Source organism: Lissotriton helveticus, chromosome 4_2 (genome assembly GCF_964261635.1).
Source record: "Lissotriton helveticus chromosome 4_2, aLisHel1.1, whole genome shotgun sequence".
Taxonomy (NCBI): domain Eukaryota; kingdom Metazoa; phylum Chordata; class Amphibia; order Caudata; family Salamandridae; genus Lissotriton; species Lissotriton helveticus.
In genome coordinates, this window is record NC_136064.1 from 80,244,867 (window position 1) to 80,268,032 (window position 23,166).

The following is a 23,166-nucleotide window of genomic DNA, read 5'->3' on the forward strand; positions in this document are numbered from 1 at the left end:
CTGCCACTTTTGATGTATTGACTTACACTCACATAAATGTCATTTTTTCCGTTTAAGCGAGAGGAAATTGCCTACGCGCCAAAACTTGCGGGACTGCCCTCGTATAAAGCAGCATGCTCAGTTTGAGGTTGAGCTACACTGTGTGAGCCAGAGGGAGTCTCTTTGCAGCGCGCGGATTTGCGCCAGCCAATGACAGGGCTTTTCTTTTCAGGACTGCCATCTGCCTCAGAGGAAGATTGCTGCTGATTGGAAGGCAGGCCTTTGCGCATGTTTTTCGGTGAGAGGACCGTTACGCACGTTTGTGAAGCGCGCGGCCTTCTGGGATTGGAATATTTCTGTGAACGCATGTTGGGGCCTGGTGCCTTTTCTGAAACCAAACTTCCTCTGCGCTATGTTTATCAACGAATTTCATCTGGTTTTGGAGCACTCGTTAAAACTAAAAACGTACTGGCATGGCTCAGTGACTGCCTGACCCGGAGGTGAACTGCCCCCTTGAGGTGAGTGGGTTAGACTATGCGGTAAGCTTATGTTCCTCTGCACATTTACCACACTGAGATACCTGCCCACTTCTAGTGTCAGACCATAGCCACCATAAGTAGGGTGACCAGAATTTTAAAGCCAAAAACGGGGACATTTCACAAACATAGAAGAAGGACTACAATATTACCTCAAGCGATGAGAGAGATCCTCAGCACTGAATTACAGAAAAGGCAGTAAGAACATAATTAAAATGCTATGTTTAAACCCGGTAGCTTGCCTGTTAATTACATTGCTTTCTTGAAACAACTGCTAACTATCCCTGCTTTGTAAAATATAGAAAACACCTCCCACCATTTTTAGTCGACCCTCTCTAAAAACCGGGACATGAGCTAAATTTCTTGAAATCTGCTGGGACAGCTGGTTAAAAAGAGGGACCGTCCTGGCAAAACGGGAACGCCTGGTCACTCTAACCATAAGGAACTCCATACAGCATGCCACTGTAAAGTTGTGGGCGAAATAAAGACATTGACACACTGATTGTGGTAGCTGGAACTCGCCTCAGCACGTGCACTCATGATCTTATATTGGCAGGATCACCTGACCGCTGCCTGTGTTGTATGGGTGTGGGGTGGGTGTATGAACCAGTCCTCTTGAGAGAGACTGGTAAAAACACTAGACTGTGTCCAGCAAGCAGGACACATTGTTCCTCCCAAATTTTATTTAAAACATAATTAAAAAAACGAAAGTCTAACCTGTAGGAAGGAATGACAAACATTTGCAATGCAATAGGTCTCGCATTTGCAAGAGTTTGAACCATTGGCATTTGTAAATGGCACTGCCTATGTGTTTTGAAAAACTGCAAGCCGCGTGTAAACACGCACTTTGTACTTACAGTTGTTGAAGCAAGGCTGGCAGTAACTGCGCCTCTTTTACTGCCAGCCGTGCTTGTCATAAACAAGAACTATAAGTACATAGTGCACTTTTATGCGCCATTTACAGGTTTTCTAAATATATTAATAAGATGCATTAACAATGCCAATAGCTCAAACTCTTGCAAATGCAAGACCTATTGTATTTCAATATGCACCAATATGTGCATTTTGCATTCTTAGGTGTACACACTTATAGAAGCAGGGAATTCTTGCATAAATATGATGGTATCAGAGGAAGCGCAAATTACACAATAAGAGGATGTGTTATTCTCACAACTTGCGATTGATCTTGCCATATTCAGGAACTATTTTGCTGTTTTTTTACCTAGAAGTAACTGCATATAACATGTATGGCACATGTATTAAATAACAAATAAATGTGAGTTACGCTTATGTGTTGGAAATACATGGCTTCACTAGAAAAGCTCAATTGGTAAGGCACTGATTTGAATCCTGGTTGGCAGGTTGAGGAATAGTAATATGCATTTATTTATAGTGCTATGAGCGTCCAGCCCAAAAAAGAAAGCACTGTGAATATATGTCGGGATTTCAAATAGTATTACACAAGGGCTACCAAAGTTTAGAAAATAAAATGTATTACACACAGCAGAAGACAAGCTGCATGCAGTATAAGAAAGGCTGCCACAAAATGTGCAAAATGCTTCAGTGTGTAAATGCTTACATGGCCTTGCAAAGTTGAATAACAAAGTTCAACGAGCATGGCAACGGCAGAGAAGTGTGACAACAGGGGAGTGAGAGGATAATGGCAGAGGGACGCAAGATGGAAGGAAGGGTCATGGAAGAGGAGGTGGTGGTGACATTAAAAAAACTGTTGACAAAGCGAATAACAGGAGAATGGTAGCAGAGAAGAGAATACCAGAGCAGGCAGTTGACAGATATGAAGCGTCTTGAGAAATGATAATGCAAAATTCACCACCCTAGCTTTTACCTATTAATAATCAACAACTTTATGTGCTCGGTACAAAAGCAACATTATTAATAAAGCGCTGAACGTAGTGAATCACCAATATACATCCTATAGGAAACAGAAAAAGGAAAAATAAACATATGGATTTTACGAATAGCTTATGAAAGGGATGTGCTGTCAAGCAAACCCCCCTAGATGGATGAAGCTAAAAGTATAGCGGTGGCGGCATAGCGCTCAATTGCACCAGGCACCTGGGCAACGTTACTGCATGCACTCGGATTCCTGCTGCACCCAAGTGCTGCACCCTGCACACCCATTCAAGGACTCATGGTGCAATGCACTGATCCTGTAGGCTGTTGCCCCCGCCTCGCTGGAGTCGGGGCTGCCCCCCTTAGCGTCAGCAGCCAAGGGTAGAGTTAGCGCGCGGGCCCGGGCCAGCAGGACATTAAAATTAATAAACCCCACCTTCATTAAAAGAAGTGAAAAGAAACCCACGGCAATCATACGGCGATGTTAATAAAGGCGCACAGTGAGAACTGGTTGATTCTATCATAGGTGGAAGGGGTGTACTTTAGAGGCAATGCAAAAAAAGAAACATAAAGGCACCGTAAATAAATAATTAAAGCCGCACGATGAGCCTTCTCCACGCAGTTTCGGAGGTGAAAAGAGTGTGCTTTGCAAAAAAGCCTGTTGCCTGAAGTGAAAATATAATGCGTTCATCCAGCAGTGTTAAGCATTGCTCTATAGGGGCTTGTCCTGTGATTGTGTTTTTTCCTGTGGGGAATACGTTTTGTCATGACTGGATAGCAAGTATTTTAGGTTAAACAGGGGTACTTGTGGCAGCCTTTGAAGATGGTAAGAGGGCCGGGTGAAAACATTTCGTTGGAGGTGTGGGGGGGATGGGGTCAATGCAAGCGGCGCTGGAGGGAGGGGGAGAGAAGCGGAACACATGGGTCTGTGTAGGGAATCCACGAGACAGAATGCCGCGTGGGTGGGAGGGGGAGAAGCGGAACACATGGGTCTAATATGTCAGGAGTACCCTAGTACGTAAAATGTCTTTAATTGTTTAAATGACTGTTTGTAGCGCATACCTCTGCAGTGCTGCGGTGCCGGTTGGAGCGTCCACCTCCTTAATGCAGGTCAGGGCGGTGGGCTGTAGGCCTTGACTGCTTCTTCAGCTCTGTACTGCCCCTGGAGCCTTTTGCTTAGTGCCGAATGTAGGGCAAGCCTATATATTTTGTTTATACTACGGCCGCCATGCTCAACAGGTCCGAGGGACCATCACTTCCGGCGCAACCTTCCTGCAATGGAAGAGCTTTCTGTATGGGGTTCGAGTACAGCCGCTGGTGGCGCGGCACACCAAAGTCTATTTTTTAAATTATTTTAATCTTATGGTATGCAGTGCAGCACACCGTGTGTGCCGCGCTGCTTACTAAAAGCTTACAATATTGAACAAGGTGCAGTCGGACAGGAAATTGCAGCTCTTGTGCTCAAAATAAAAAAAAATATGTGATGGGGAAAACAGTGAAGTGGCCAGGGCGAAATAAGTGCAGACCAGTGGCAGGAGCAGCAGAGAGGAAGGAGCAATAGAGGTGCCAGGTTTACGGAGCCTCTGCAGAACTCAACACAGACCAGGAAAGCAAGCCAGGTGTTGCTATCAGACTCGCACTGCCCGCCCCGCCATCTTGATAGCTGGCCAGAGAGCGGTCCGAGCACCTAAAATTCGGAATATTGAAAAAATTGTTTGGTGAGCCGTGCCAGAGAAAAGAAAGGCGTGGCTTGCAAACTAATTTTTCAATATTGTAACTTTTTCGTATGCAGCGCAGCACGCCGCCTGTGCCACACAGATTACAAAAAGTGTTTACAGTTCAACACCCAGCCACGGCCAGAAAGCAGCAATTTAAAACAAGATGCAACAAGCATTAGCCGCGCGGCAGTAAAGCTGCGCGGCCGTGAAAGCCCTCATTTGCGTACACTGCAATGCCTCCTTCCACCAAGGAGAACGAGGCAACAATGACGAAAAGCGCACGCACACAAAATAAAAATAGGGGCGGGAACAGGATACTGAATCCCGCCCCTCCAGGACTCCCTGACCTGCCTCATGATTGCCAAGGCAATATTTCTAAAAATATTGTCGTGCTACCGTAAGGCAGGTCATGAAGTCCTCGAGAGGCGGTATCCAGAGCAGACAAATCTGCTAAACAGGAGCTTTTTCCAATGGCAGGCCTCCGTTTCGAGAGGCCTGCCAATGGAAAAAAGCGGCGTGGCTTCACGACATACTGAAATCCCCTGCTCACAATATCTCTTTGCCTGCAGCAGCGCATGCGCTGCAACGCAGGCCTCGACCTAAAAAACAACTAAAACAAATCAAGTCTAATCTCACAGCTGCGAGAGGCAGACTTCAGGACAACAGTGGACAGGTGCAGCTGGGAGCACCTAGGCATTTTAGCATGCATCCATAATTTAACTAGCAACTTCTGGGCACAAACACAGTGCTGATGAAGTTCGGACCCTTCTGTGTTACGTCAGTTAAGTGAAAGGCCACCTATGAGATGTTGATCAGTCCAGCATGCTCTCGCTGTGATGCTGTTGGGGTTTTTACTGTTCAAACTTGGTGCATCAGGAGCATCGATGGAGTCCATTGTGAATGCTTGATGATGGTGTTGCCTGATCCACTGACGACAGTCTTGGTGTGCTGTGACCTGTTGCAGTCTCTGTTGCACAACCTGTCCACCTCCAGGAATCCAGCCATGGGGCAAAGTCTAATCCATCTCTCACGCTTGGGGGAAGCCCGTGGTTGATTTACCATGGGACTGTCTGTGGGCCGCACTGGGGCTGCATTCATGTCTGCATCTGGACAGCTGCAAGACCACCTCGAAGCCCCTGCCTAGTCACTTGTGCAACGTTAGGGGTGGGTGTGTCCTGGTCAGAACATGCACCCGCTAGTGGGATCAGGATTCGTTTGTAAGCCTGGATGCTATTTACTCTAAGCAGCTGGTGACAGGTGGCTGGACGGCCACACTGTGAAGTGTTGTGCAGATACACAGTTTGCGCATGCAGGCGGCTTATGTTCGGTAGTCCCGCTGAGCTATCTCCCGTGACGTCACTGCATCCCGGTGGCTGGCTTATGTTATTAGATGCACTCAGATCGGGGTACGAGTCATCATTCTTGTCCCCTTGTTGATTTCTCCTGTGCATCTGTGGTTGTCCATTTTTTTGTGTAACTGGTGGCAGTGGAGTGTCTTTTCGAGTGTAAGGGTGATAAGAGAGAGACATGAAATACTGGGTGAATAGTTTATTCAGGGATAGGCGCAATTTCACATTGACAAGATTGAGTACCTCAGTTATATTGTAAGGGCCTATGAACCTTGGTCGCAGTTCTAATTGACAGTCTAATTAACAGTCTAATTGGAGATGTTGTGTTGATAACCATACAAAATCTCCTTTCTTCTATATGGGTGCTGTGGTGCTACGTCTATCAGCATATGTCTTCATGGTTAGTGTAGCCTTATGTCAGGCTATTTCTGGCATATTTCAGAATTTCATGTAGTTGTTCTAAGTGTTCCGCAACTGAGGGTTCTGGGCTTGCAGTGTTTGGGATCTCTATGGGAAGAGTTCTTGGATGGTATCTGGTTGTAAAGAAAAAAGGTGTGCACACTATGGCAGAGTGTGTGGTATTGCTGTATGCAAATTCTGTCAGTGGTAGAAACTGATCCCATTGCTCAGTGAAAGTGGATTGTAAATATTGAAGTGTCGTTTCAAAGGACAGGTCAAATCGTTCGGTATGACCCTCTGTTTGTGGGTGGAAGGCGTAGGACAGGGCTACCTCAATACCTAGCTTAGCGCAGAGCGCCTTCCAAAATCTGAAAGTAAATGGGGAGTCACGGTCAGAGATGAGTTTGGATGGCAGACCATGTAACCTCATTATATGGTTGATCAATATCTGACTCAAATCCAGTGCTCTGGGTAATTTCTCAAGTGGTATGAAATGTGCCATCTTGGATAGCTTATCAACTATTACTAGGATAGTGGTGAAAGTGTTGCTGGCTGGTAGATTTGTGATAAAATGCATGATTCTATTGTGCCGGGGGCAGGTGATATGGGTAGGGGGTAGAAGGAGACATGTAGGCGCTGCATGTGTGAAATTATTGCGTGCATAAACTGGACAGGTGGTTAAGTATTCTTCGCTTGATGAACTTGTAATGATTTTAGAATATTTATATAAAATGTTATGTTTTTACGTGGTTTAAAGACCAATGGTGTAAATTAACTTTATTTTTGAAACCTTTAAACCTTATTCTCCTATGTCTTTTTTCATGTTACCCCACCAGTAACCTTTTCTACAGTGCTGTAGTGTTTTATTAAGGCCTCGGTGTCCAGCTAATGCAGAGTCATAGTTTCATTGTATCACCTTCTTTCGCAATTCGGTGGTGGGAATAAAGAGTTTTAGGTCGTAAAGGAAAAGATTTTCTTTGATAGTATGTTTTGGAATATTTAGCCAGTCTAGAGAATCTGGTTTTTGGTGTTCCCTTTGTATGTCATGCAAGTATCAACTTCTGCTATGGCAACCAATTTTTCTGATGGAATAATACTGGGTGGCTCTGCTGAATGGCAGAGAGCATTGTCATGACCTAGTCTAGAAAGGATGTCTGGATGTATGACTGTAGCTGTTTAGCCCCAGGGCGATAGGTGATGATGATGTCAAAGCCGCTGAAGAAGCAAAGCCATTGCATTTGCTCATGGAGTAAGAGCTTTAATGGAGCTAAAGAATTGCAGATCCTTAAGATCATGTGTGTTTGGTCCCTTTAAAGTTGCCATTCTGTAAATAGCAATTTAATAGCAATAAGCACTCTTTCCACTAGTATAACTTTGTTCTGCAGTAAGGAGCTTTCTAGAATAAAAGGCTATAGAATGCAGTTGGCTAATGTCTGGGTTATTTTCTGATAACACTCCTCGTAGAGCTACCTGAGAGGTGTCAGCCTCCACGTAAAAGGGTTTATCTGATTGGGATGTTGGAAAATGTGTGCCCTAGTGAATTTTTCTTTAAGTGTGGCCAGCACACAATCAGCTGCTTGGGACCAGATAAAGGGTTAACCTTTTTTCAACAGTTGTGTTGTAGGTACCACAATTTCTGAAAAATGTGAAATGAATCGACGGTAAAAGTTGGTGAAGCCAAGTACTTGCTGTACTACTTTGATAGTTATAGGGTCTTGCCAAGTCATGATCGCTTCCACCTTCTTGGGATCCATTGTGATTCCAGATGGTGACAGGTGGTAGCCTAAGAATCCTACCGACAGTATATGGAAAGATCACTTTTCTACTTTAACGAATAGGGCATTTTCCTTGAGGCGCGGTAAAATAGTGCATATATACATTGTATGCGCTCTTGTACGGAGTTGGAATATATCAAGATATCGTCTATATAGACAATGGCACACACATCTAGGAACTCTTCTTGAGCAGTAAGAAAAGTGGAGAGGATACAGGGAGGTTGAGTGGTGTATAAATCCTGTCTCCAATAATTTGTCTATATTTTTTGATAAAAAATTGAGTCTTGAGCTTGGTTAGGGCACAGACCCTGCTACAGGGAAAAGTGGCCACAGGAAGGAGGTCTATGCGACAATCATATGCTCTGTGTGGAGGCAATTGAGTGGCTCTTACAGGATTCAAAACGTCCTGAAAACGGATGTAATCCTTGGGCAATTCCGGTGCCTCTGTTCCCTGGACAAGAGCACAATGTAAGGTGATCTAAATTCCTGAGTTTCCTGATAGCAAGTAGTAGTGCAAAGGGTGAATCTAGATTAACTTTGTGTCGTATCCAATCTATCTTGGGATTCTGATGTTCCAGCCAAGGCACCACCAGAATCAGAATGTGGGGGTATCAATTAAGTCAAAGATGATTCTTCTGTGTGCCCAATATAACCAACAAGGGCCAGAGGCTTGGTTTGGAAACAGATTAGATGTACCAATTGCACCGGTTCGGGTTCCTGTTTTGGGATTTGTGAGGCCAAGTTTAGCAGCCAAGGACGGGTCAAAGAAGTTTCCAGTAGCCCCAGAGTTAATGAGCATGGGCAGAGTATGCCTTTGTTGTGCTGTTAGAATTACTGTTACCTGTATGGTCAAGTGACGAGGAATTCTCATCCCTAAATCAAGTCAAGTATTATGAGATCTACATTGCTTCTCAATCAATCAATCAATCAATCATGGACATTTGTATAGCGCGCTACTCACCCGGAAGGGTTTCAAGGCGCTCGGGGGAGGGGTCCGCTACTGCTCGAAGAACCAGGTCTTGAGGAGCTTCCTGAATGAAAGGTGATCCTGGGTCAATCGAAGGTGGATGGGGAAGGAGTTCCATGTCTTTGCCGCCAGGTAGGAGAAGGATCTTCCCCCGGCGGTGGCTTTGCGGATGCGGGCGAGGCTGGTCGATCGTAGGTGGCGGGTGGGTGCGTAGAAGGTCAGGCGGTTGTTGAGGAACTTGGGGCCCAGGTCGTGGAGGGCCTTGTGTGCGTGGGTGAGGAGCCTGAAGGTGATCCTCTTGCTGACGGGGAGCCAGTGCAGGTCTCTCAGGTGGGCGGAGATGTGGCTGTGTCGGGGGACGTCCAGGACGAGTCGTGTGGAGGCATTCTGGATGCGCTGGAGTCTTTTCTGAAGTTTGGCTGTGGTTCCGGCGTAGAGGGTGTTTTCGTCCAGTCGGCTGGTGATGAGTGCCTGGGTAACCGTCCTGGTTTCGGTGGGGATCCATCGGAAGATCTTACGGAGCATGCGCAGGGTGTTGAAGCATGATGATGAAACGGCGTTGACTTGTCTGGTCATCGAGAGGGAGGAGTCCAAGATGAAGCCCAGGTTGCGTGCGCGGTCTGTTGGCTTGGGAGTGGTGCCCAGGGCAGGGGGCCACCAGGAGTCGTCCCAGGCGGAGGGCGATGATCCCAGGATGAGGACTTCCGTCTTGTCTGAGTTCAGTTTCAGGCGGCTGTTCTTCATCCACTCTGCGACGTCTTTCATCCCTTCGTGTAGGCTGGTTCTTGCGGTGGCGGGGTCGTTGGTGAGGGATAGGATCAGCTGGGTGTCGTCGGCGTAGGAGATGATGTTGAGGTTGTGTTTGCGTGCGATGGCTGCGAGAGGGCTCATGTAGAAGTTGAAAAGGGTTGGGCTAAGTGATGATCCTTGGGGTACGCCGCAAATGACTTTGGTGGCCTTGGATCTGAACGGGGGGAGGCGGACTCTCTGGGTTCTTCCGGCGAGGAACGAGATGATCCACTCTATGCTTTCTCTTGGACTCCGATGTTGCTGAGGCGCTGCACTAGGGTGCGGTGGCAGACAGTGTCGAATGCTGCAGAGAGGTCTAGGAGGATGAGGGCCGCTGTTTCCCCGTTCTCGAGCAGGGATCTGATGTCGTCAGTGGCTGCGATGAGGGCGGTCTCGGTGCTGTGGTTGGCTCGAAAACCGGACTGCGAGAGGTCGAGAGATCCGTTTGTCTCGAGTAAGGCGGCCAGCTGTCTGTTGACGGTCTTCTCGATGACTTTGGCAGGAAAAGGGAGGAGCGAGATGGGGCGGTAGTTCTTTAGGTCAGTGGGGTCTGCAGTTGGTTTCTTCAGGAGGGCGCTGAGCTCGGCGTGCTTCCAGGTCTCCGGGAAGGTGGCGGTGTTGAAGGAGGTGTTGATGACGTCCCGGAGTTGGGGTGCAATGATGGAGTCGGCCTTGTTGAAGACGTGGTGGGGGCAGGGGTCGGTTGGTGATCCGGAGTGGATGGTGTTCATTGTGCGGGTGGTGTCTTCGGTGCTGATCGGGGTCCAGGCGCAGAGGGTGGTGGTGGGGGGCGTTGGTTCGGTGTTTGGGCGCCTGGTAGATGCGCTGAAGCTGTTGTGTATATCGGTGATCTTGCGGTGGAAGAACGAGGCGAGTGAATTGCAGAGGTCTTGCGAGGGGGTGATGTCGTTGTTTCCGGCGCTGAGGTTGGAGAGCTCTTTGACGATGCTGAAGAGTTCCTTGCTGTTGTGGGCGTTGTTGTCCAGTCGTTCTGTGAATGCTGTCTTCTTGGTGGTGCGGATCAGCTGGTGGTGTTTGCGGGTGGCATGCTTGAGGGCAGTCATGTTGTCTGTGGTCTGGTCGTGGCGCCAGGCTTTCTCGACGGTACGGCAGTTCTTCTTGGAGTTCTTGAGTTCGTCGGTGAACCAGGAGGCTTTCTTGTTGCCGGGTCTGCTGGGAGGGTTCTTCAGTGGTGCGAGGTCATTTGCGCAGTTGGTGAGCCACTGTGTGAGGTTGTTGGCTGCTTCGTTGGGGTCCGTTGTGCTGGCGGGAGGGTTCTGGCGGAGGGAGGTGGTGAGCTGCTCGGTGGTGATCTTGCTCCAGTTTCTGTGAGGAATCTGTTGCGGGTGGTGGTGGGTCGTTGTTCTTCTGAAGCTGAAGTGGATGCAGCTGTGGTCAGTCCAGTGGAGTCTGGTGGAGTGGCTGAAGATGTGCTTGCTGGAGGAGAAGACGGGATCAAGGGTGTGGCCGGCGTAGTGGGTGGGGGTGTTGACCAGTTGCTTGAGTCCGAGGTTGGCGAGGTTGTCCAGCAGGGTGACGGTGTTGCGATCCTTGTTGTTCTCCAGGTGGAAGTTGAGGTCCCCTAGGAGGATGTAGTCGGCGGAGGGGAGAGCGTACGGGCTGATGAAGTCTGCGATGTCTTCGCTGAATTGTGAGCGTGGTCCCGGGGGTCTGTAGATGAGGGTGCCTCTGAGGGTTGTTTTGGGATCGGTGTGTATCTGGAAGTGGAGGTGTTCGGCGGCGGTGAAGATGTCGTCGGGGTTGGTCGTGATGTGGATGGTGTTCTTGTGTACGATGGCGATGCCTCCTCCAGTCTGGTTGACGCGGTCCTTCCGGGTGATCTTGTATCCGTCCGGGATGGCTATGGCGATGTCAGGCGCTGACGAGGCGTTCATCCAGGTTTCTGTAAGGAAGGCGACGTCTGGTGATGGCGTGTCTGTGAACGGAGCGGGTGTTGATCAGGATGCACTTGAGGTGGTTGCTGTTGGTGCTCGGCTTGTCGGGTGCGGTGCAGGTCTGGATGCAGGTGAACTTGCAAGCTTGGCAGGTAAAGGGTCCTTGGGTGCGTTTCGGGGTGGCTCAGTAGCAGGTGGGGTTCCGGCCAGGTTTGAGTGCGTTGAGCGTGGCGGCGTCGTAGGTCCGTCGCGTGGGCTGGCATTCTCGGGGGCCAGGGGTCCAGGCGCGGACAGGCGTAGGCGGGCTTGCCACTGGTGCGCCTTTGGCGCACAATCGGCGCGCCCGCTGCGCCCGTCCGCTGCGCTTCCGCACGCAACCTCCATAAATGTCGAAGTGGGAGGGAGGAGCAGCTGGGAGGCGGGAGCAGGGTGGCCAATGGGCGGTCGAGGGAGGGGTACAGAATACAAAAGGGGGCGGGGCTGCAGGGGAGCAGCGGCGGGAATCGGGGAGGGGAAGAAACGGCGGGAACAGACACGGGGAACAAGGGCTAAGCAAGAAATACGGCAGAGCACAAAGGTACTGGCACAACAATAATGGGCACAACAATATCACACTGAACCTGGCACTCAGATGGCGAGAGTGCGGGAGACACGGGCACGTGGACGCTGCTCTGGATCGAGACAGCGGCAAAGGGCTCACGGCAGCAGCGGAGGGGGCAGGAGACTTGGGCACCCACGGGGGGGGAGCCGCGCGGTGTGTGGAGCGACCGGACCTGCAAGCAGGGTCAAGGGTCACAACTTGACCATCTCTTGTCTCGACGAGGGCCCTATTTTCCTTGTTCCTGATTAGTAACTTCTATACTGGCCATCGTTGTGCTCTTTTTCGGTATGCCTGTGCATTCCAGGGCAAAGTGCAAGGCATAGATTTAACCTACGACGGCGCCCTTATTCTTCATGAGACAGGTGGCCTTTTATACCTCCATCTGCACAGCGGAGTTTATAATCTAGTTCTTTCTTTTCTGTTTTAAGGGCTACTATCCTTTCATTATTACAAGTCCTGTCTCCCTTCTGTTCTCCTAATTGATGATCAAGTTTGACCACTAGGTCAATAAATTCTGAGCAATCATCAGGGAGGTCTACAATATGCGAGAGTGAATCTTTTAAGTCATCCTTAGACCTTGATAAAACAAGGATGTTCTCTTTTCCTCTGGCCAGCGGGTCTCTGCTATCAGTCGGTTGAATGTGGTCACATAGGTCAATTGATCTCATGAACTCTGCCGTAGACTTAGCAGTTAGTTGTCACTGGATTGAATTAACACATGTCTTGCAAATAACCTAGTCATTGCTGCCTTAAAGGCGTGGAAATTATGCAAAATAGAGTCAATTTTTTTAACCATAGTAATAGATCAATTAGCTGCTTCTCCCCCTAGGTAAGAGATTACAAAGGCTACTTTAGCTGCGTCATTAGTGAAAAACTAGGGTATACCTAGGAAGTGCAACTAAGTGCAGCTAATAAAACCAATAAAGCACTAAGAACCGGTAACCATACCAGGGGAAGATAAAACAGGAGCCCTTTCGGGCATTGTATATTAATGCTAGATCTATCCCTAAACACTTTACGGAACTGTGGGATCTGCTGGAGGATCTGAAGCCGGACATATGCCTCATTTCTGAGACCTGGCTGCAAAGTCACTCCACCACAGTCCTGGCCTCCGCGTTCCCTGATGAGTACACCGTCACAAGATTAGATAGAGTGAACAAATGGGGGGTGGCCTGGCTATAGCCTTACGGGTCCCACACTACATTAAGGTACTCGATACAGTATTTAAAGATGGTATGGAACTGCTGGTGTTTCGACTGCAGTCTTGGAAAGGGGCCAGTGAGATTGGGGTGGTAGTATACCATCCATCCGGAGAAAGTAATAAAATGTTCTACACCTCATTATTAGAGACCCTCGCCCCGTATATCCTACAATCCGAGTTCTTTTTTTGGTTGGCCATTTAAATTACCCCTCTAATTCAAATACGAAATGTTTGCTGTCAATAATGGAGTCTCTAGGTCTCTCTCCAAGAATCCATGAACCTACTCACATCGCAGGGCATACTTTGGACAACATCTTTGCAAACATAGGCTTATCAGTAGAATCCCCGTGGCCACTAACCTGGACCGATCATTTAGCGCTTAAATTCATCATTAGCAGGGCGGATACAGGAAGCCAGCCCCAACGTAGAGTGAGTCCTCGCAGAGCTTTGAGGAAAGTCACCCCCACGACATTTTGGGGCATGTGTAGGTAAAACAATTTTTGCGATTCAAAAATTGCGATTTTCAGGGAATCATAATTTGAGAATCGCAAAACACAATGTAGGTAGGATTTGTAAAATATTCTGCGAATCCTACATATTCCTTATTTGCGAATCACAAATAGAGATTTGCAAATAAGGAATACCTTCCTATTCATTCCTATGGGTTAGAAGGCCCATAGGAATGAATGGGAAGACATTCTCAATTTGCGATTCCCAATTAGAGAATCGCAAATTGAGAATGCAATTTCATGTTCGCAACGGTGTCAATACGACACCCTGTTGCCCCCTGAAATAAGCATGTGAGCACATGTGGCGCACATACATGCGGTAAGGGCATGTATGTGCACCACATGGCACTTTGAAAAATGCAAAAAAGTGCATTTTTCAAAGAAAATGCAAATTACCACTAACCTGAAGATGGTGGTAATTTGCTATTCCTTAAGCCAAAATCGCACAACTTGGGTGCTTCCTACATTGCATTTAAGGAATCGCAATTTGGGCTTCCTTAAATGCATTTGCAAAATAGGGAATTGCACATTTTGCGATTCCTTATTTTGCGAGTGGGTTTTTGTCTGCTACATAGCACACTGCCCAAATTGCGATCGCAAATGCTGTGAATTTCAGCGTTTGCGATCGCAATTTGGCTTCCTACATATGGCCCTTGGTCAGGTTTTTAGACCCCCCTCCTTCTGCAAAGGAGAGGGAAGTGATAATGCCTTAGGAAAATGGGAGGCCTCTATTGGAGTCACGCTAAACATCATCGCGCCACTCAGGGTAGTTCGAACGCAGCAAAGGGCTGCTTCAGCCCCCTGATACTCAGAAAGTCTTAAGAAGGAAAAGACCCGGTGTAGAGGCAGAGAAAGAAAATGGAGGAAAACCAAGCGGCCAGAGGACAAACTGGCCTTTTCAGTAACACACAACGCCTATTTAACAAACTGTAACTCAGCAAGAAGAGACCACCTAGGCTCGCAAATACGGGAGGCAAAGAAATCTTCTAAGGAGCTCTTTAAAATACTCAAAGAGTTCACAAACCCTAAAGCTAACAGTCCCTCTATCCCCCCGACACAAACGCTATGTGATGACATAGCAAATCATTTTAGGGACAAGGTAGACAAGATCTACAGCTCTCTGGTGGCAGGAGCAGCACCGAAGGGGTTGGCCCCTCCGGGGAGAGATCCCACACTACCTAGACTCAACTCTTTCACAGCTATTACCACAGAGCAAGTGGAATCTGTGTTGGCACGGACGAAATCAGGTGCTCCCTTAGACCCGGTGGTGCCATTCATAATGGCTGAACTTGCCCCAATTTTAGCTCCATAGCTAGCAGAGGTGTGCAACATTTCCCTGGCTACGACCGTTTTTCCTAGGAAATGGAAAAAAGCGCATATAAAACCTCTGCTCAAAAAGGCACTGGCAGACCCGGTGGATCTGCAAAACTATGGACCAATCTCCCTCCTCCCTTGCAGTTTGATGGTCATGGAAACATTGGTAAACAAACAACTTACGGGATATCTGGAGCAGTACAGTTTATTGGACCCCCTGCAATCAGGTTTCCGTGCAGCCCATAGCACGGAGGCAGCATTGGTGGAGGTCATGGATACTATCAGGATGTCACTGGACAGAGGGACACCCACCATGCTGGTGCTCCTTGATCTATCGGCAGCCTTTGACACCATCTCTCATCGTGTCCTGTTGGACAGGTTGCAGGAGATTGGTGTCGAAGGCTTGGCCTGGACGTTGCTGCAGAGTTTTCTTAACAGTAGAGCACAATGTTTCCAATTAGACACATTTGTCTCTCATACCACGGCAGTAGACAAGGGGGTCCCGCAGGGCTTCATCTTAAGCCCCACATTGTTTAACATCTATGTGGCACCACTGGCCACCATCATTAGATCTTGTGTATTTGAGACAATCTCGTAGGCGGATGACACGCAGGTGATAATCCCCATCGAGATGGACCCAGCAGAATCCAGAGCAAAGTTTAAATCCTGCATGCTGAAAATTGCTACTTGAATGAACAAGAATTTCTGCAGCTAAACTCCAATAAGACGGAGATCTTTCTGTTTGGAAAGGAGACGGAATTATGGTCGTCGGACTGGTGGCTGGAGGAACTGGGGGAGGCACCTAATCCAACCACTCAGGCATGGAACTTGGGTATCCTGTTCGATAACAAGCTTTCAATGGAGGAACACGTGAAGTCCGTATCGGGCACCTGCTTTGGCATCATGCAAATGCTGAGGAAGATTTTTTCTTGGATCCCTTTGGAGGCCAGAAAGACCTTAGTAAAGGCACTACTAGTTAGTAGTTTGGACTGTAGGAACTCACTACTAGTAGGATTTAGGGAGGCCTTTGCATCTAGGCTACAGGTAGTGCAAAGTACAGCGGTATGACTGGTCCTCAACAAACCAGTACGTACCCCCTCCCGACCTCTCTTGCAACAACTACACTGGCTGCCCATGAGGAAGAGAGCAGTATTTAAGCTCCTGACGTAGATGTTTAAAGCAAATCAAGGGACTGGCCCGGTCTATCTAAGGAAAACGTAAATTTCCTATATAACTGCCCGCTTACTGAGATCTAGCAATCGCAATCTGCTCCGTCCCTGTAAAATCAGGAAAGCCAAAATGGGAGTTTGCGCATTCTCACATCTATTCCCGCTCCATTGGAATTGTCTGCCTGATGAGCTACACGTCTGCACATGTTTGGGGCAGTTTAAGAAGCAGTTAAAAACCTGGCTGTTCTAAATCCGCAAGTTTGTCCTAGCCTGCAGCACTGTGTAACCAAAAGCGCTGAGAGATCCCTGTGGGGATGATTCGTCGCGCGATATAAATTCTAAATAATAATAACTGCCACTGACTCTTGAAGGCCACAAAACGTTCTGGGTGGCTAAATGCACCGGGCTTGGTGTAGTGACTGATACATGTAGGTTCTATTCTGTGGAAAGACAGGTGATCTTGTGAAAGGGTTCTCCAATTGTAGAAGGGGTCTGGACAGGGTGGTTTTCTTTTTCATGGAACTGTTTAGCTTGAGCTGAATAATTAATTAGTCTTGACAGTTTCTCTTCATGAATTTGATTAATAGGTTCACCTTTCACTGTTACCAAGATTCTGAAGTGTTCTTATGGGTTTTTAATTAGCAGACTATTGAGTTTAGTCAACTGTCTGTTAAGGCCAATCATTTCCTCCATGCCATTAGGGAATGAACACACAGCAAGCCACACCACAGAGTGAACATGCAATTTGGGGAAGTAGGAGGAAAGAAGGAAAAAGGGGAAATGTCTATCTAAATCATAGGGGCATAGAGGGTCGTGCAGTGGCTGGGACCATGACTGCTAAGTATAGTAATGATCCAGAAAAGTTCATCCAGTGGTGGTTTACATCCTTTTTCCATCAGATCTCTCTTGTGTTCTGTAGGTAGACCCTCATATACAGATTGCATTGCGTGTAGTTGTTACAGATTATACATGTACAATAATAATAATAACATAGATTGCTTTGTCCCAAAAAGTGTTTACAAATGTGAGGTGGGTTCATATGTGCATTATCAGATGCCTGCTGCTTTCTTGAAGGCTAGAAGATGGGGGATACTTTTCTAAGGAAAGATACATTTCCAGTTAGTGGATAAAGTTCACTATTAAGTGAAGTGTGGCACTTGTTATTGCAAGTGATGTGTAGAGCTGGTGTGTGGCAAGTGACATGTAGAGATGCTATTGCAAGTGAGGTGTAGGGCTGGTTATTATAAGAAAAGTTTAGAGCTGGTTATTGAAAATGAGGAGTAGAGCTGGTTATTGCAAGAAACGTTTAGAGCTGATTATTGCAAAAGAATTGTAGAGCTGGTTATTACAAGTGAAGTGTAGAGCTGGTTATTGCAAGTGAAGTGTAGAGCTGGTTATTGCAAGTAAAGTGTAGAGCTGGTTATTGCAAGTGAAGGGTAGAGCTGATTATTGCAAAGGAGGTGGAGAGCTGGTTACTGCAAATGAAGTGTATAGCTAGTTATTGCAAGTGAAGTGTAAAGCGGATTATTGCAAGAGAAGTGTAGAGCGGATTATTGCAAGAGAAGTGTAGAGCTGGTAAAGTATAGGAATGAATACGGCATGTGAGATATAGAGCTGGTTCGTGCGAGTAAATTGTAGGGCTGAATTTGCAAGTGAAGTGTAGAGCTGGGTATTATAAGTCAAGTATAGGGATAAATCAACACTTGAGGTATGGAGCTGGTTATTGCAATTGAAGTGTAAAGTTAGATTCAGCAAGTGAATGGGACAACTGAAGTATAGAGCTGGTGATTGTAAAGTGTAGAGCTGCTTAATGCATGTGATGGATAGGGCTGAATGCGACATTTGAGGTGTAGAGTTCGGTATTGCAAGGGAAGTTTAGAGATGGTTATTGCATGTTAAGAATAGGGCTGAATACAGCGTGTGAGGTGTAGAGCTGGTTACTGCAAGTGAAGTGTAGAGCTGCTTATTGCAAGTGAACAGCTAGTTATTGCATGTGAAGTGTAGAGCTGGTTATTGCATGTGAAGTATAGGGATGGATATAGCGTGTGAGGTGCAGAGCTGGTTACTACAAGTGAAGTTTAGAGCTGGTTATTGTAAGTGAAGCACAGGGATGAAGTGACACATGAGGTGTAGACCTGGTTATTGCAATTGAAGTGTATGGTTGGTTGCAGCAAGTAAAGTGTAGAGCTGGGTACAGCAAGTAAAGAGCTGGTTATTATAAGTGAAGTGTAGAGATGATTACTGCAAGCAAAGTATATAGCTGGTTATTGTAAGTTAAGTGTATGGACTGTTACTGCAAGTGAAGTGTAGAGCTGGTTATTTCATGTGCAGGATAGGGCTTTTTATTGCAAGTGAAGGGTAGAGCTGGTTAATACAAGTGAAGCATAAAGCTGGTTATTGCAAGTGAAGTTTAAAGCGGGTTATTGCATGTGAAGGATAGGGGTGAAGGCGGCATGTGAGGTGTAGAGCTGGTTATTGCATGTGAGGTGTAGAGCTGGTTATTGCAAGTGAAGTATGGGGATGAATATGGCACATGAGTTGTGGAGCTGGTTACTTAAAAGCGAAGTGTAGAGCTGTTATTGCAAGTGAAGTGTAAGGTTGGATGAAGCTAGTGAAGAGTAGAGCTGGTTACTGCAAGTGAAGTTTAGAGCTAGTTACTGCAAGCAAAGTGCAGAGCTGGGTATTGCAAGGTAACTGTAGAGCTGTTTATTGCTAGTAAAGTATGGGAAAGAATACATCTTTTAATTTGTAGAGCTGGTTACTGCAAGTGAAGTGTAGAGCTGTTTATTGCAAGTGAAGTGAATTATGGGGATGCATATGGCATGTGAGGTGTTGAGCTGGTTATTGCAATTGTAGTGTAGAGCTGGTTATTGCAAGTGTAGTGTAGAGCTGGTTATTGCAAGTGAAATATGGGATGAATACGGCATGTGAGGGTTAGAGCTGGTTACTGCAAGTGAAATGTAGAGCGGGTTATTGTAAGTGAAACGTAGAGGTGGTTACTGCAAGTGAAGTGTAGAGCTGGTTACTGCAAGTGAAGGTTAGAGCTGGTTATTTCAAGTGAAGTGTAGAGCTGGTTCCTGCAAGTGAAGTGTAAAGCTGGTTTCTGCTAGTGAGGTGTAGAGCTGGTTACTGCAAGCGAAGTGTAGAGCTGGTTATTGCAAGTAAAGTATAGGGATTAATATGGCACGTGAGGTGTAGAGCTGGTTACTTAAAACAGTGTAGAGCTGGTTATTGCAAGTAAAGTATTTGGATGAATACTGCGCTTGAGGTGCATTGCTGGTAATTGCAAGTGAAGTTCATGGCTGAATTTGCAAGGCAAATGTAGAGTTGGTTATTATAAGTGTGGCATAGGGATGAATAAACACATGTTTTTTGCCATTGAAGTGTATGGTTGGATGCAAGACGTGAAGTGGAGGGCTAGATATGGCAAGTTAATGTTTAGAGATGGTTACTGCAAGTGAAGTATAGAGCTCGATATTGTAAATGAAGCATAGAGATTGTTACTGCAAGTGAAGTGTAGAGCTGATTATAGCAAGTGAAGTGTAGAGCTTGTTATTGTAAGTGAAGTATAGGGATGAATACGGCACATGAGGGTTAGAGCTGGTTACTGCAAGCCAAGTGTAGGACTGAATTTGCAAGTGAAGTGTAGAGCTGGTAATGATAGGTACAGCATTAGGTTGAATTGACATTTGAGGCATAGAGTTGGTTATTGCAATTGAAGTGTAAAGTTAGATGCAGTAAGTGAAGGGGGCTCGATACGTCAAGTTATATGTGCAGATGATTACTGCAAGTGAAGTATAGAGCTGGTTATTGTAAATGAAGTGTAGAGATTGTTACTACAAGTAAAGTATAGAACTGGTTAATATACGTGAAATGTAGAGACTTTTATTGCAAGTGAAGTATAGTACTTAATATGGCATGTGAGGTATAGCGCTGTTTACTGCAAGTAAAGTATAGACCTGATTATTTTAATTGAAGTGTAGAGCTGTTTAATGCAAGTGAAGTATAGAGATTGTTATTGCACGTTAAGTGTGGAGCTGGTTATTGCCAGTGAAGTGTATTGCTGGTATTGCAAGTGAAGTGTAGACATTGTGACTGCAAGTGAAGTGTAGAGCTGGTTATTGCCAGTGAAGATTATTGCTGATTATTGAAATTGAAGTGTAGAGATTATCTGATAGAAACATCTAGCTGTTGATTCATTACTTTTGAACTTCCAGGTGTCAGCCGGGAACTGGAAGATTTTTCTTTGCAGTACCCCAGTGTGCCGGTAGGTGGCATTGGGCGACTCCGTGTGACATCATCAGCATTGTGTTCATCGTCGTCGTGATGTCCACGTCATCAATATAACCACTACTCCAGCACGCTGACACCAGTTCTTTTCTTTCCGCACCAGCCAACACAGATCCATCGAAGAGAGCTTTCCCTATGTCATTTTTTGTCAGACTTTTTTCCACTTTTTGTCGACTTCTTTTGGTGTGCTAGGGATGCCTAGCAAGAAGACCTCGAGGTTTAAGCCATGTCGTGCCTGTCATCGCACCATGTCGGGTACGGACCCCCACTTAGTCTGTCTCTGGTGCCTGGAACGCCACCACCACACAAAGTCCTGCTTCGATTGCTGGGCCATGGCACCGAAAGTTTTGAGGGAGTGCCCCCTGAAGTTAATCGCAGCCTGGCGACCGGCACCTCGGAAGTCGCTCCGTCGATCTCGGTCCCGGTCTCAGTCCAGAGGAAGGTCCGAGCCCCACTCTAGTGGATCGTAGTCCTCTTCTTTCAAGTCAGGGAAGAGGAACACAAGAAGTCGAAGAGTGCTTCGACTCGCCACGCCTGTCACGTCATAAGAAAGAGCAACCTCAGCGTTTGAGGAGTGAGTGCCTTGGTAGGCTCCGCATTTCCCTTCCTTTCCAGGACTGGGAGCGACCCCCGCTCAACTTAAGGAGTTCTACAACACCATGTGCTCCATATTTGGCCAGCCTAACCGTGCCGGTGTGCATTCGGGTCCCGCAGGTTTGGATGAACGAGCCCCCACGGGTTCTGCGCCATTGGCTCCAGCCCTGGCACCACGGCCTCCTACTGGATCTCTATTGGATAAAGGCCGATGCCGGTCGCACCTTCCCCGGCATCCATATCCGCAGCTGTGATCCTCGGCATTGCCAGCACCCACCGCTACCCCTGCCCAATCCTCATTCCCGATGACACGGATTGTCATGCTGTTTAACCTGCCCTATTCTGAATGGTAGGAATGGATGAGGAGGATTGGGAGGGGGAGCAGGACCCCTTATAAATCCTAGGACATGAACTGGTATGAAGAACTGGGTGATGCCAGTTGCCTGGACACCTTCCCAGATTCTGGCATGCTGTCTCTCCCCAACCTGCCTACGGAGGAGGAGGCATCATTCGCTATGGTGGGCCATAGGCCTGCGGTGGTCTTGGGCCTGCATATTACTACAGTGGCAGTCAAGACTAACGTGTTGACAGAGGTCCTGCAGCCTGGTGTCTCCAGCTCGGAACCCTTGCTGCCTTTCAATTAACAAAACACGCAAGGTGATGGACGGAATTTTGCACAGTGGCAAAACATTCACCCCCAGTCACAGATCTGGGTTTAATCCATCGTTATTTTGCTCACCACACCACCCCAGTTCAGACATGGCCATATGCAAATCAGTCTTGACCCTGTGCCTCATGGGAACAGTCCAGCCTGAACTGCGAAGCCATGTCTTCCCTGGACTGGAATCAAGCATCCTAGGACCGTCATCAGCCAAGAGTCTTGTCTGAACTGGGGTGGCGTGGTGAGCAAAATAACGATGGATTAAATCCAGATCTGTGACTGGGGGTGAATGTTTTGCCAATGTGCAACATTCAGTCCATCACCTTGTGTGTTTTGCTGTTCACCCTATGTGGGAAGGGTTTGCCCAGACGTGGGTCCCGTGCTCACTGCGTCACTGGAGTCAAGCTATCCTGGCTGAAGAAGGCTGATAGCCAGAAACCAGTCCTAGGATGCTTGATTCCGGTCACATAGGACAATCCGGGGAGCTCTCAGTGTGAGATTTCCAGACAGGGCGCATGCATTTGGTAAAATCAAGCGTTGGCAGCATATATGTCTCATTTAAACATTAATGTACCACGATCGAAACAAGCACCCTTGAAAGAGCACTCGAGGGAGGGGGCGGAACAGCAGAGAGTGGGGTGGACGTAGAGTAGCGAGGAGAGGGAGGGAATTCCCCTTCTTTTAAGACTACAGAGTCTCGCGGGATCCCTCTGTCCTCTCCGTGAACCCCTGTGCCTGTGAGCTCCGTGCCTGGCCGGAGTAGTTAATAAATCACGCCTCCACTGATAAGAAACTTAGGGCCAGAAGTAGGTAATTCTATTTTACCGATTCATAAATACCAAATTTTACCGATTCGGTATTTATGAATCGGTAAAATAGAAGGTGGGAGATGTAGATAAAATTACATTTTCAATTACCGAATCGGTAACATTCGGTATTTACCGATTCGGTAAATACCGAATCGGTATTTCCTATTGATTCCTATGGGCTGTGAAGCCCATAGGAATCAATGGGAAATACCGATTCGGTAATTACCGAATCGGTAAATACCGAATCCTGCCAGGGTGCAGGGGGTGTCACTTTGACACCCTCTAGCATCCCAAATACAGGCATGTGTGACATGTAGCACACAGACATGCCCTAAGGGCATGTCTGTGTGTCACATGGCACAGGTGTGCATGCACACCTGAATTCGGTATTTTACCACCCAATAGGATTGGGTGGTAAAATACCGACTCTTAAGGGCCTGTGGCACTCCTAGGAGTGTCACCTACATCTGGGATTTACCGAATCAGTAAAAATACCGATACGGTATTGTACAGAATCGGTAAATTTACTGAATCGGTAAATTTACCGATTCTGTAAAATTTTGGCCCCTACATGCCAAATCCTAAATACCGGTCGGTAACGGACGAATTCGGCCATTACCGACCGGTATTTCGTGACCTACATCTGGCCCTTGGTTACTACAGCCGTAAAGCAGGCCATGTTGTCCGTAGGGGCTGTCTAAAAAGCGGACAGGGTGGCACCTGAAAACACTCCTTTCCATTGGAAAGCCAGCATTTA

General features: G+C 47.1%; 1 protein-coding gene across 2 annotated transcripts in view; it reads left to right on the top strand.

The window, feature by feature from the left end:
- The first annotated feature begins 288 nt into the window (after positions 1–288).
- The window catches only part of LOC144752201 (C-type lectin-like), a 615,868-nt gene continuing 592,990 nt past the window's right edge, over positions 289–23,166 (top strand). The window contains exon 1 of one of the 2 annotated variants that reach the window (XM_078640150.1): positions 289–497. The gene's annotated coding sequence lies outside the window, so the exon portion shown is untranslated. The remainder of the gene's footprint in view (positions 498–23,166) is intronic. The other variant, XM_078640149.1, reaches the window with a different exon arrangement.